Source organism: Psammomys obesus, unplaced genomic scaffold (assembly GCF_907164565.1).
Source record: "Psammomys obesus unplaced genomic scaffold, mPsaObe1.curated_primary_1811, whole genome shotgun sequence".
Classification (NCBI taxonomy): Eukaryota; Metazoa; Chordata; class Mammalia; order Rodentia; family Muridae; genus Psammomys; species Psammomys obesus.
The window spans coordinates 8,542,541-8,555,535 of NW_026596234.1; the positions used below are offsets into that span (position 1 = coordinate 8,542,541).

Below are 12,995 nucleotides of genomic sequence, written 5' to 3' on the forward strand. Positions count from 1 at the left end.
CCTTCCTTTCTTTCTTTCTTTCTTTCTTTCTTTCTTTCTTTCTTTTAGTTTCTGACTCCTGGACAGACTAATTACATAATGTCCATTCTGCTTCCCTTTGCTGCTGGTATTTATTGAGCACCTACTGTGTAACTGTTTTACAGCCACAGCAGCTACAGGGAATGGGTAAATCCCGATTGTGGGTGTCTATGAAGAGGGAGGGGAACAGCCTCTGGGACAACTAGACCCCTGGTGTCCAGTCACTTCCCAGAGGTCTGTCCGCTTTGCTGAAAATTTGATGTACACGTTTCTCTGTTTTATTTTCCCCCACTGGGCTTATCAAGGGGGTGGATGCTGTGCATCGTGCTTTCTTCGGAGGATCGCCTCAGACCTCACTGGAGTCTAAGTTTTTTTAGGGAGATGCGGCCTCTTTTGTCTTCTTCTATCTCTCAGTGGTGGGCGAGCACAAAAGATACAGCTCCACCCCTCCTCACCCCACCCTTAAGAGTTGTGCAATGAGTGAAAAGGAAGCATGCTGAGAACACAACTTCGGAGCGGCCTGGCCTGGTGAAAACTGACTGGTGCGCTGGGGCTGAAAGCGGACTCCACGCGCAATAGTCCGTCTTAGCTGGAACTCCATCACTGGGTACCACAATGTAGCAGGCACCTTTGCAGACCCACCAGTGAATAGACAGAGCCTGTCCCGTCCCGAGGGAGCTCTCCTTTCAGTGGGGTAGAAAGTCAGTGACACGTGGGCAGGCAGCAAAAGGATGTAAATCTTGGGTCATTCTGAGGTAGGTCTTTGAACTTGGGATCTTCTTGTCTCAGCCTCCCTCGTGACTGGGATGGTAGTCCTGTGGCAGCAAGCCTGGGGTAAATCTGGAGTGTGAAGGAGGAAGGATGGTTCTCAAGTGGGGCTGCCTGGGACAAGTCAAAGATAGGTTCTAACCTTGGGGAAGGAGGGAGTTGGGTATGCCCTTAGCATAACACCAGAAGTCCCTGCCTCTTAGCTCTCCACCCCAAATGCCCTTACAAGACACATCCACATTGGCACCATGAACCAGGTTTTACAGCTCTGGGTCTGTTAACGTTTTGGGCCACATACTGCCTGCTGGAGATGAGTGTGGTCCAGCACAGTGCAAGATGCTTGCTTGGCAACATCCCAGCCACTAGATGCCAGACCCCTCCTCTCTGCTCTGATGACAAAACATTTTACAGACCTTGCCCAGTGTCCTCTGGGGCCAAATTTTTTCCCTGCTTGGAGACTAACACCTTGAAGTTTCTAGATGGGAACCTTGTTCAGTGTGGACCTGGTTCCAGAGTTGATGCATTCCAGTAGTAGACTCCAGTATTTCATTCAAACCCACCTGCTCACTCTAGTCTGAGAACTTCTGCCCAGAATCTTTTTTTTTTCCTTCAGGCATCAGACAAAGATAATGCTGCTGACCTTAGAAGCAAAGTATGCTTACACACAACTGAGTGGCACCAGGAACCATGTTGGTCTCGTGGCCACTGTGATACAATCTCTCTTGGCCTCTTGCTCCTCCCCACTATGTATCCACTGGTAATGAGGCCTGACCAATGAAAGCTCAGATGCCTCCTGCATGCCCCATCTTCCTGCCACCTTGACTCTTCCTCACGGGCAATTAAGCACCAGCTACAACAAGTTCAGTCCAGTCTTCAGCAACAGTGCTTTTGGGCCACAGGGCATGTAGCTCAGCCAGCCCTACCCATGGGCCACAGAGTGGTGTTACTGTCACTGTTTGCGAAGTGCAAATTAGTCATTTACAACATTCCCATGCAAGCCTCCGCCTCACACAGGTAGGGCAAGTAATTACATCACCCAGCCTAAACCACCAGGTCAGCCCTGATCACCTAACCTCACCCCAGCCTAGCTCTTCAGCAACTGAGGCAGAGAAGGCCTGTTGTTATCATAGTTGGCAATGTTAGCAAAGAGGTGTTAAGTATGGTTTCCCAGAATACACATAGAAAGCCCTGGGCTTCTGAATTCATTGTAGAGTATAGCACCCCGCAATCACACGCCCAGGAAGCACAGGCTTGGGAGAGGGGGTGGGCTGTAAGGTGAATTTTCCATCTTCTCTGGAAACCTCTTGCCTTGGGATCCATAGTATGCCCAAGGCATCACTTGACAAACTTCTGCAGAATGCACTAGGGGTACAAGGTACTGCCCTAAAGCGTAGGGGCTGCTAGGATGCTGTCCTAGTTAGCCTCCGGTGTCAACCTCACCACAGATCTATTGTTACCGGGGAGAAGAGAACCTCACTTGAAGAACTGCTCCTATCACACTGGCCGGTGGCAATGCCTGTGGGGTGCTTTCCTAATTGCTAATGGATGCAGGGCCCAGCTGCAATGGGCAGTGCCATCCCTAGGTATGCAAGCCCAAGCTGTGTATGAAAGTCAGCTGAACCAGCTAAAGGAGGCAAGCTAGTAAGCAGCGTTCTTCTGGGGTTTCTCCTTCAGGTCCTGTTCCCGATCCTTCCATGGCTCCTCTCGGTCGGTGATGGAGAGCAAACTGCAATGGGGCACACACAAGGATGCACCTCCAAAACCCAATCGCAACAACATTGGAAATACGAGAGGACAGAAACAAAAACGAAAACACCCAAAACCAAAAAAATGAAGCTGATTGGGGGAACCCAGTCTTGGAACAAATAAACTCAAGACTCTGGCTTCAGCCATCCTCCCAGTTCTTTCCTGCCTTCTCAGGCACCTCTACTCCTTTACAGCCTTTGGTGGTTGTTTTTTTTTTTTTTTTTTTTTATCAATGGAGAGTCTTTATAACTCCACTCACCGTGTGTACTTTCTGGCCTTGCTTCTGGATGTTCTTTCATTGAGTTGTATTTTTTCTTTAGTTGTTACTGCTAGAGTACTGTGCTCAGTCATCAGTGAAGAAGGTGCTGTTAATACCAGTGGGAAGCAGAAGCAAGAGTACTCGGATGGCACTGAGTGGTGCGACCATAGCACTGTGCAATTCTGCATCACACAAGCGGACGTACGCCCCTTCAAACCTCTTTCATTTGGAGAAAGTTGTGGTTTAATACTGTGTCTCCTCTAGGCCTGACACCTGCAAACATTTATCCTTTTATTTATTTTTCACGTGTCTGTGTCTGGCGGGCATGGGTGTGTGTGTATGTTCACCTATGTATGGGTGTATGTGACCTCAGGAATCCTTCTTGGTGGCTTATTCATTAAGCTAGCGTCTCTCAATGCTGCACAGAGCTTGCCAACGTGGGCCACAGTAGCCAGTCAGCCTTCTCTGGGGAAGTCCTGCTTCTTCCTTCCGAGTAGAATTACAGATGAGCTGCCACGCCCACCGGGCATTTACCTGTGTTCTGGTTGATTAAAACTCCTGCCTTTATACTTCAAGATGGCCCCACCTCAATGACTTCATTCTTAACTCCGATGCTACAGAATTCAGGCTGGGAGGCTGAGGAAGCTGAACTTTCACAGAATGGTTTGATTTGCTGAATTTAATGCGGGATTGCCTTCTATGCCAGTGAAAGGCACCACTGTGCTTTATTTACGGTAGTTATCTAAAGTATATGTTTAAAGTGAAGTCTAAAAAGTTCATATATTTAAGGAACAAGAACTAGTGTTTATAGTTTGGATGAAGACACACATGGTAAAGTCTGAAATTTTTTTTTTTTTAATGGTTTGTGTATAAGATGTTCCCCATGCTCTCCTGTGCTTCACCTTGGTCCGCAGGTAGGGGTGCTGTTCGGGAAAAACATGGAACTTTGGGGGCATGGGATAACTAGCTGATGTACAGTGTCACTATAGGGCCTGGCCTCCCTTCTAGCCCCAGACACTCTGTGTCTTCATCTGTCAAGATATGTGCAACTTGTCTCCCACTCATTCGCACTTCCAGGGACAGAAGCCACTCCAACTGCCCTGAATGTGGCCATGCCTTCTCCACCACGATGACCCAAGTCCCTTAAAAAAGGAGCCCAAAGAAATCCTTCCTTCCTGAAATGTCCTCTGGTCACAAGGACAAGAAAAGCAAGAAACACGGGTGATGTTGACATTTCCAGAAAGGAAAAGTTACTGGTGTTCTACCTCATGTCTTCACCGTGTACCTTGCTGTTTATTATCTGTCTCCTACTACAGACAATGAGCTTGACTTACATGAGATCTCTAATCACAGTCCAGTATGGCTGTAAGGGAGAAAAAAGTGGAATCATGTCTAAATGGTAGTTAAGCGTCCTGGCGAGGAAAGACACACTCAGCACACTTTGGCCAAGTTGACATGCCCTGCGGAGTCAACTGCGGTCTACGGCATCTCTTCTTGCCTCTTTTTGTAGCAGATGCTGCTCTATTGCCACCTTCCCTCTTTTTATTCTCCCTTTCCACCCTCATCTCCTTCCTTTAAATACTACCTCTTCCAAAAGACTTCCTAAATGGACAGCTCAGGATTCAAACTTTTGCTCATATAGAAATAGGCAACAGAGAAGACTGACTTGTGTTTGGACGTCAAGGCCATGGTTAGAAGGCTCATGCGCATAGAAGGTTCCTGGTAGGGGTGGGGAGGTGGTGCAGGGGCAACATTTCTAACTAGTGTTCTGGTTATCACAGTGTTCAGTCTCAGGAAATTAACTCTTTCTGTACTTTGATTTATGCATTTCTGTATATATATATATATATATATATATATATATATATATATATATATGCCTAAAGCACAAAGAAACAATATCCTCAAACTTTGCTGCATATTATAATCAGCTTAGTAATTTAAAAACAAAAGCAAAAACAAATAGCATACCCCAGAGCCATGCATCAGCCTCTAAGGATGAAATCCAGTCACACCTTTGTAAAGCTTCCTGGTACTTTCAATATGTGACTAAATTCGGCAGTCAACAGGCTATAATTCATTGCCTTTTTTTCTTATGTCCTTTAGCTCACCAAGATCCCTCATCCAGTACTATCTTGTGAAAACATCAGGTTGGAAATCTCTAGTTATTTTTCTCCTTCCTATGTTACCTATACAGATTCATGCTGTGTGGGACAGTAGACTAAGAAGACCCTGGACAGAGGACAGGAAGGAAAAAGTGGTGTGATGGATTGAGGATATAGCTGGATCATGTCTCATACCAGGGTCAGGGGGACAGACAGTGTTTCTGAAGAGGTAGCTGTTACACTGAGGTCTAGGGAAAGCCAACCAGAAACAGGAGCCTGAAGTGACAAGGGTCTCTGGACTTCAGAGAATAAAGGACATAGCTGTCTGTGCGAAGGTGTACAGACCCAGGTAGGGAGAGGGAAGCAGAGACGCTGCAAGGAGGAGAGACAGCTCCATTACAAAGAAGCAGCCCTGTCAGAGAGCTCACAAATGCTAATCTGTTCATGTATGTACTGAAAACACCTACTCCATTAGAGGTCCTTTGCTCAAGTGATGATAGCTGGTACAATGGTGGCACAATGGTGGCACAACCTGTAACACAAATCCAAGGCCAGTCTGAGCCACAGAGTGAGTGTTCAAGGCCAGCCTGGGTCATCCAGTGAGACTTCATCTCAAAACAAACAATGAACAACCCCCAAGGGGATGGGGTTACAGTGAGATTACACCTGCCTAGCATGTAGGCTCTCGGACCAATTCTCAGTACCACAAAACTAAAAAAATAAAATAAAGTAAATAAGACGAGGGAAAGTTGACAGTAAAGTCTGGGATTATGCAGGCTTGCTTCTAAGAAGAAAATCTCCCAAGTTCTTGGGGTTTTTGTTTGTTTGTTGGTTGGTTTGTTTTAAACTCTTGTGATTCAATAAGTGTGGGGCTTTTTACAACCACAGTTAAGCATTATGTATGTCTTAAACAGGATGGCTGCTGAGTGGACAGGCCAGGCACAGGGAGCTGTGACATTTCATGTCACGTTTCTGCGTTGGAGTTGGTTGCTTAGAGCGGGTGACAGTGTTTTGCTGCTGATGCCGAGGAATCCAGACCAGGGCTCTGGCTCACCCGCCCATTGCTGGAGTTCATTAGCCACAGAGAGACACTAAGTGACTGTAAGGATGGGCGCCGCTTGGCAGCTTGTGATGGGCAGCCTTTGTGAGTCCCAGGTACCAGTGCAGTTTATGCCGCGTCAAGTGTGCTCTAAGCGCCACACTCCCAGCACTCATTAGGACCATGTGCGCAATGGTGCCCCTCAATGTCTCGAAGCAAATAGAGAATGATATAATTCTCTCTGAGAACACCTTTCTGTCTTATCCACAGCATGTCTTATCTGTTATGATTAGGGCATTAAGCATCCCATTGTCCTTAACATTTCGTGAGACTCTACCTCACTGTTTGCTGGGATTATGTCAAAGTGTCTTGTCCTGAATGCCGTTTTTCACCCAACAATACAGCTTGTCTTTTCTCCTTAGGCACTGCTGGGCCACTGACGAGGCCAAGCAATCCAGCTTAAAGTAAGTGAACAGCTGGAAGACTGCCTTAAACCCTCTTTCTGTAAGGCTTGTATCTTGGTCTAATTTCCCCAAAAGAAAGGTTTGGGGACTTAGAACTAAAGGTTTCTTTGCAGATAGCGTGTTTGAGAAATGATGATAGAAAACTGTCTCCAGGGAGGGAGAAAGCAAATGAGTGAGTACCAGCGCAGGGGAGAAAGAGACTGGGGTCCTGGAGAAGAGCTGGGGGAATTGGGAGACTGTACGGACCACAACTTTCCAGTAGTCACTCTTTAAGGACAAGAGAGCTGGGGTATTTATCAACCCAGTTGTCCAGCTATGATCTTGTTCCTACCTTCACCATGTAGGCTTGAGGGCCATCGGTACTGGCCTGTGCTCGTTCTACTCATATTAAAGAAATGGCATCACCTGGAGAGGAATCTCTCAGCTTGTGCCCCTCAGGAGGGCAATGGCAGGATGCGGGCCACTTACGACAGCAGTTCTAACTGCCAGGCACATGGTGGGCCTCTAGTAGATGTCTGTGACATGTACCTCCAGCGTTCAGACTTCTGCCGTACCTTTGCTGGCTCCACTCTTATCCAGGGCTGGCTTTTATAATGAAGTATTTATCCCCTGCTTCTAAATCTTTCGATTCTTGGGTTTGGTTGATCTCTTTTCTGCCCCAGGACTTGCCTCTGTGGAGACAGAAGACCCTTCCCTCCTCTCTATACTTGCACTGCTGTGGAGCAGCACGCTTTCGTACTGCAACTCCAGCTTTTGGAAAAAATTAAGGCGTGCACTCTGACACTTATATGGAAGTCCTCATGCACGAGGCAGGTGTAGAATGCTCAAAATTGGTATTGCCCCCCCACGTCTCAGGACACAGGATCACTGGGAGGTCAGATTTAAACATACTTGGCTGCTTATAATTGGGCATTGTTGTTTAATTTGTGGGGGGAAAGTGATTAGAATCCTCATGTGTGAAATGTGATAATTAGACCATTGGATTGTTAAGGGCTTAGGGAGGGTCCTGGGAGCACATGTTTTCTACCTATATGCTGCCTGGTGCATTGGAAGCAATCCTGTATACTCAGGCTTTTGACTGACTTGCAGGCCTCTGTTGATTTTAGACTGAAACCCAGGTCTTCATGCATGCGAGACAAGCGCTTTCCCACAGAACTCTATCTCCGCCTATAAGTATTTGTGCATTGTTCATTGTTTGCAGAGCGCCTGGCTTATCTATGCTAGGTCCACTCAGAGTCACATCGAGAGATAAACTCACTTTAGCTACATTTCCAATCTGCAAACGTAAATCCCAGAAGGTGGGAGGCCCATGAAGAATGGCCCCAGCTGATAGAGCATCAGTTCAAGCCAGTGAAGGAGGACTGGCCTGTGGACCCCACTCGTTTGTCCATCGAGAAAGCGTCTTCATTATCCAGGAGTGTTCATCAGGCCAGGCTGCCTGCTGAGGACACAGCATGAGGCAGGAACCTGCCTGGCCTCTGAGGAGCCTGACAATTAAACACAGGACAGGCTGGTGATAAGAGTGATCCCATAACCATGGTGACAGTCACGAGTGACAGGCACATGGTAACAAGTGCCATTTCCATCGCCGTAGCATAAAAATACACTCGGCTTTAGAGACAATTGATCATGCTCAGGGCTACTGTGGCCTCCATTCTATATTTGAGGAAACTGAGTCACAGAAAGATTGAGTGACATCACCAAGCCAACAGAGAGAACAAATGTGGAAGCCTGAGTTCCCTGGGCTGGGACTGTATCTGTTGGCAGAATGCTTGCCTGCCACATGGGCGGCCCTGGATTCCATCCCTAACGCCATATAAAGCAGGTGGTGGTACAGGCTTGGAATTCCAGCACTCAGGAGGTGGAGGCAGACAGGTCACAGTTATCCTGGGCCACAGATGGATTCAAGGCTAGCCTAGTCTTCCTGAGACCTTGTATTTAAAAAAAAAAAAAAAAAAAAAAAAAAAAAAAAAAGAAGCAGCCTGGATTCAAACCCTCCTGGTGTGTGAGCTCTTGGGTCCCCACAGGCTTTTTGTCACCAAAAGCACTGTTTCTCTGTTGGTGTTCTCCAGCCCAAGAGTTATCCGAGGCCTTTGAACACACTCCCAGAAGTAACCACAGGGCTATTGCTTTGTTTAGTGCACCTGCGCTGGGGTCAGGAAACACTGATTTCCAACCAGCTCCCTGGTGACACTGACCCTCCAGGTCAGAAGGCTGCACTTGGTAGTTTTGGGGTGAGGGCACATAAGGGATGAATTTGTTCCAGGAGTACACTCAGGGACTCTGGGGACCTGGGGCTGTTATGCCTTCACAGGCCACACTGATGGTTTCTAATGGGCCAGGATCACAAGTGTTGTTTAGCATGCTGCCAGAAACAGGCAAGGACCCCACGTAGAGCCTGACCTGCTCACATGCCAGGGGGCTAAGGTGAAGGTGCCAGCAGGAGTTCCAGCCTGCCGAGCAGGATGTGCACAGAAGACAGCAGGCTCCATTTTAAAATGCAACTTTGAGCTCGACCTGGTAGTTCAAGTATTTAGCAGCATCTGCTCAGGAAGCTGAGGCAGGGGGATTGGAAGTTCAAGCCCTGTTTGGCCTACAGTTCAGGCTCTAGGCCAGACGGAGCGATTTAGTGGAACTCTGCCTCAAGATAAAACGTGAAAAATGGCTGGGGAGGCTGTCCGGTGGTAGTCGCTTGCCGAACACATTGGAGGCACTGGGTTCAATCCACAGGACAGCGCTAACATACTAAAATACAAAATGACTGGGGATTAAGTCGGACTGCAGACCGTCTGAGCGGCTGCACCTCTAGCAAGCTCTGATAGTGGATGCTGGCAGAACCGGGGACCCCCACATTGGCTAAAAAAAACCGCAAGGATTCACCCTGCATAGGTGGAGGTTCTGCACTAAGGCTGAGGACACGGTAAGGCTGAGAAATTAGCAGCGCTGGTTCAGAACTAAGCGTGTGAGTCCACTCTTCTTTCAATTCCCCCTGGCTCCTCTCTCCCTGACAGCTGCAGAGAAGCAGAGCCAGCAGAAGGTCTGACTCCCCCTATGTTCTCACAGCAGCAGCAGCAGCAGCAGTCAGGGCCTGTTGAAAATGAGGAAGGGCAGAGCTTCGGTAGGACTGCCCCAGTCCTTCATCAGGCCAGCCTATTGTTGCCTGTCATCGTGGCTTCCTCCCAAGAGCTTTTCCTTGATGCCGGGTTTACATCTGCCTGACGTGTAGGTCTGCAGACCCTAAATGAAAGAGTATCTGCTTTGGAAAGGGTTGCTCTCTTGGGAAAGGGCGACGGGAGAAAATGGACTCCCCTGCGCTCGGCCCTCCAGAGATGGCACCCAGCCCCTGTGATAAATGACAGCATTAACAAGGCCTGGTTGAGAGGGGACCTGCAGATTTACGACTTCCTGTGTCGGCCAGCAGATGTCATTATGGCTGACAGAACAGGAGCCCTTTCAAGAGCTAGCTGGGGGCGGGGCTAAGGAGAGAAAAATTTGAAAAAGGCAGAAGCCTAAACTACCGGTTCCAGGGGTGCTGCTGTGATGGGGGAGGGGGGGATTGGGGGGAGGACCCGAATTTGAACAGGAAACCAGAAAGCTTGCAGAATCTCTGAACTCGTGTTGCTGAGGATTAGGCACAGACCCTCAAATAAAAGACAGCACGATTGGCTTTCCTCAAGTAAGAAACCCTTTAGAGTTTTGTTGTCAGTCCTCATGTATGTGCAAACATTCTCTGAGATAAAAATGAGCACTCTGCGCTGAGCAAACAGATATTTCACTCTGAGACATCACTTGGACAAGCCTTTAAATATATCCACTCTATGAATTCAGCAGCCCTTTCTGAACAAACTTTAAGATGCTTATAATTTTACCCATTTAATTTTATTTTTAACATATTTGTATTGACTCTTTGTGAATTTTATATCATGCACTCCAATCCCACTCATTTTCCAGCCCTTCCGTATCCTCCTGTTCCCCTTGTGGCACCAACAAAATAAATTAAAATAAAACAAAATAAATAATAAAATAAAACAAAAAATAATAAAATAAAACAAATTTCTTTGTGGAAACTGGAGAGACACAGTGTGTCACATACTATACCCTTTTGCCTAAACAGCCTTACTTGCAAATGTTTGTTGCAAGGAGTCATTGGTCTGGTTTTGGGTCCTCTGGCTTCTGCTATACCATCAGCACTAGATTGTTGCCAGGACTTCTCTCTATCTTGTTATTGCCCTTATGTCATGGAGATCCTGCAGCTTTGGATCTGCAGGACTGGCCCTTCACTTGCTCCAGCAGCGCATAGATGGGGTAGATTCTAGGGTGGCTCAGCCCTGGATCTGGGCCTGGGTGGTAGCTGAATTGGTCAGCCTGTCAGCTCTCCAGGGCCCACACAACTGGTGCCAGTTCTGCCCCAACTCTCTCTGCCCAGGTGACAGAGGGGTGGGGCTGGCTCTCCTACACCCACATCATAATTGGTGCCATCACCATGCAGTGACAGGTGAGGTTGTGAATTCAGTGCAAACTCATTTATCATCATGGCCCTCAGCAGCAGCCCGGACCATAGACATCCAAATGGCCATTGGTGGTAATATGGGCCATGGAAATTGACACAGACCCTTGCTGCAGCAGGGTCATGAGCCCCAACATGGCCCTCACTGGCATTACAAGCCAGGCCATCACAATGGCCTCAGGTGGCACTGCAGGCCTCTCACATGAGGCTGTTCCTCTCCTCCTTCGGTTCTCCAGTTCCTCCTCTCTTCACAGCACATAAACGTTTCCACTTCTCTTTTCTCTCCTCTCTACTACGTACTTGCTCATTGTAGCGACAACTGGCTGCCCTCTCACCTGTGCCTAGAGGTGGCAGTTGGGCCTCTAACTTTACCCATGTTAAACAATGATTGTTATAGGATGACAATGGTATTTTATCTATCAGAATTTGTGCGTGTGTGGAACTGAAAGATAGTATAAATTTGGCATTCACCGGAGGCTGTGGAGCCATGTTAGGAAGCATCAACTGCTAACACGTGCTTGAGAGTGATTGCATATCCTGTTTCCACACTTCCTTTTCATCTGTGCCCAAGAGTTACTTTCCATAAGTAAAAACTCTGCTTGTAGTTAGCTCTCTTGGACAATAGACAGTTGAATGTTTGACATCCTTTAGGCTCAGGTGATCTGTGACCCAAGACACAACCTAGAAGAAATGTCTGAGCTGTGCAGTGCTGCCCTGAATAACTCACCCCTCGTTCCACCTACACAACTACTGGGGACTTGGTAGAAATTAAAAGACATGGCAGATGTTTAGGAAGCCAGCAAGAGGGTCCCTTTTGCCACTGGTTTCCCAAAAACCAAAAATGATTTTAAGCTAATGCTGGATCTAGAAACTTCTAGAATTGAGCAAAAACTACCATGCAATATGCATTATAGAGAATATATGATTTCACTGAGTCTTGTATTAAATATTTTTTATGTTGCTACTGGGTTTAGATGCAGGGCCTTGTATGTGCCAGACAAGCATTTCACAGCTAGCTTCCACGCCTAGGCCTTTGGTGAGATATTCAAGGCAGAGTTGAGGTATGCAATGGCCGTGGCTGTGAGGGATAATGTTGATTGGATTGATATGGGAAGACCTCCCCACGGTTGCTGGCACCTTTCCCTGTGCTTGGGTCCTGCACTGTGCAAAACGGAGAAAGTGAGCTGAATACAGCATTCATCTTCCTCTGCTTCCTGGTTGCAGTGTGACCAGCTCCCTCCTGCTCCTGTCACCGTGGCTGTGGCTTTCCCACCTTGATAGACAGGTTCAGCCTGGAACAATGCAAATCATCCTCGCTTAAGTTGCTTTTGTCTGGGTATCTCATCACAGCAACAGAAAGGCAGCAAAGACTTCGTTGTTTGATTTTCCTACCTCTGGAGAGCCTCCCTCAGCCTGGGAGCAAGCCCATTAGCACAGTGACCACAGCAACTGGCTCTTAAGCAGACAAGGATCCAATGAAACTGAATCTCAAAAGAACCATTTGCAATCACTCACAGAACCTTGAAAACGGAAAACTGTTGTCATGGCTTCCTCATAATCGAGAGAAGAACAGCCACAGGGTAAAGCAGAAAAGAAAGAGGAAGAGAAATTAGAAGCCTCCCAGCTCCCCCCAAACCAAAGCCTTACAGTCTCAGTGGCATCGTTGATACACTGGCAAACACACGCTGGTGTCAATCTTCCCCTGCTCTGGTCTTTCAGCTAAATGAACCAAAGTGAGTTTCTTTCGTGGCTTTGAGCCTCTGAGTTGGCTTACCTTATTTTAAATAAAAAAGCAGACTGCACATCTCAGGCATAGTTGGGTCTATACGTTACTCATCTAGACTTCCAGTTCCTGTCTGGTAGGCTGTGCTCCCAGTCTGGCTTTCCTCCCGTGACCACCAGCCACCTTGTTCTTGCAAGCATGTGCCAGAGCCGTGTTGTCTTCCTGGTTGTTGGGCCTTGAATTTTTGTCCATCTCTGAATGGACAGAAGGTCAAAGGGTGGAATAGCAATAGCTCAGGCTCTAAAAGTGATGATCTCCGCCCCCCCACCCCCACCCCGGGGCCTTCCTTTTTAAGAATCACACTGT

At 47.5% G+C, this 12,995-nt stretch overlaps 1 long non-coding RNA gene across 1 annotated transcript in view; it reads left to right on the forward strand.

Moving 5' to 3' along the window:
* LOC129668122 (uncharacterized) overlaps positions 1-3,089 on the forward strand; it is a 4,564-nt gene extending 1,475 nt beyond the window's left edge. Inside the window, exon 2 of the long non-coding RNA XR_008718873.1 lies at positions 2,461-3,089. This is a non-coding gene — a long non-coding RNA (uncharacterized LOC129668122). The remainder of the gene's footprint in view (positions 1-2,460) is intronic.
* Positions 3,090-12,995: the final 9,906 nt, after the last annotated feature.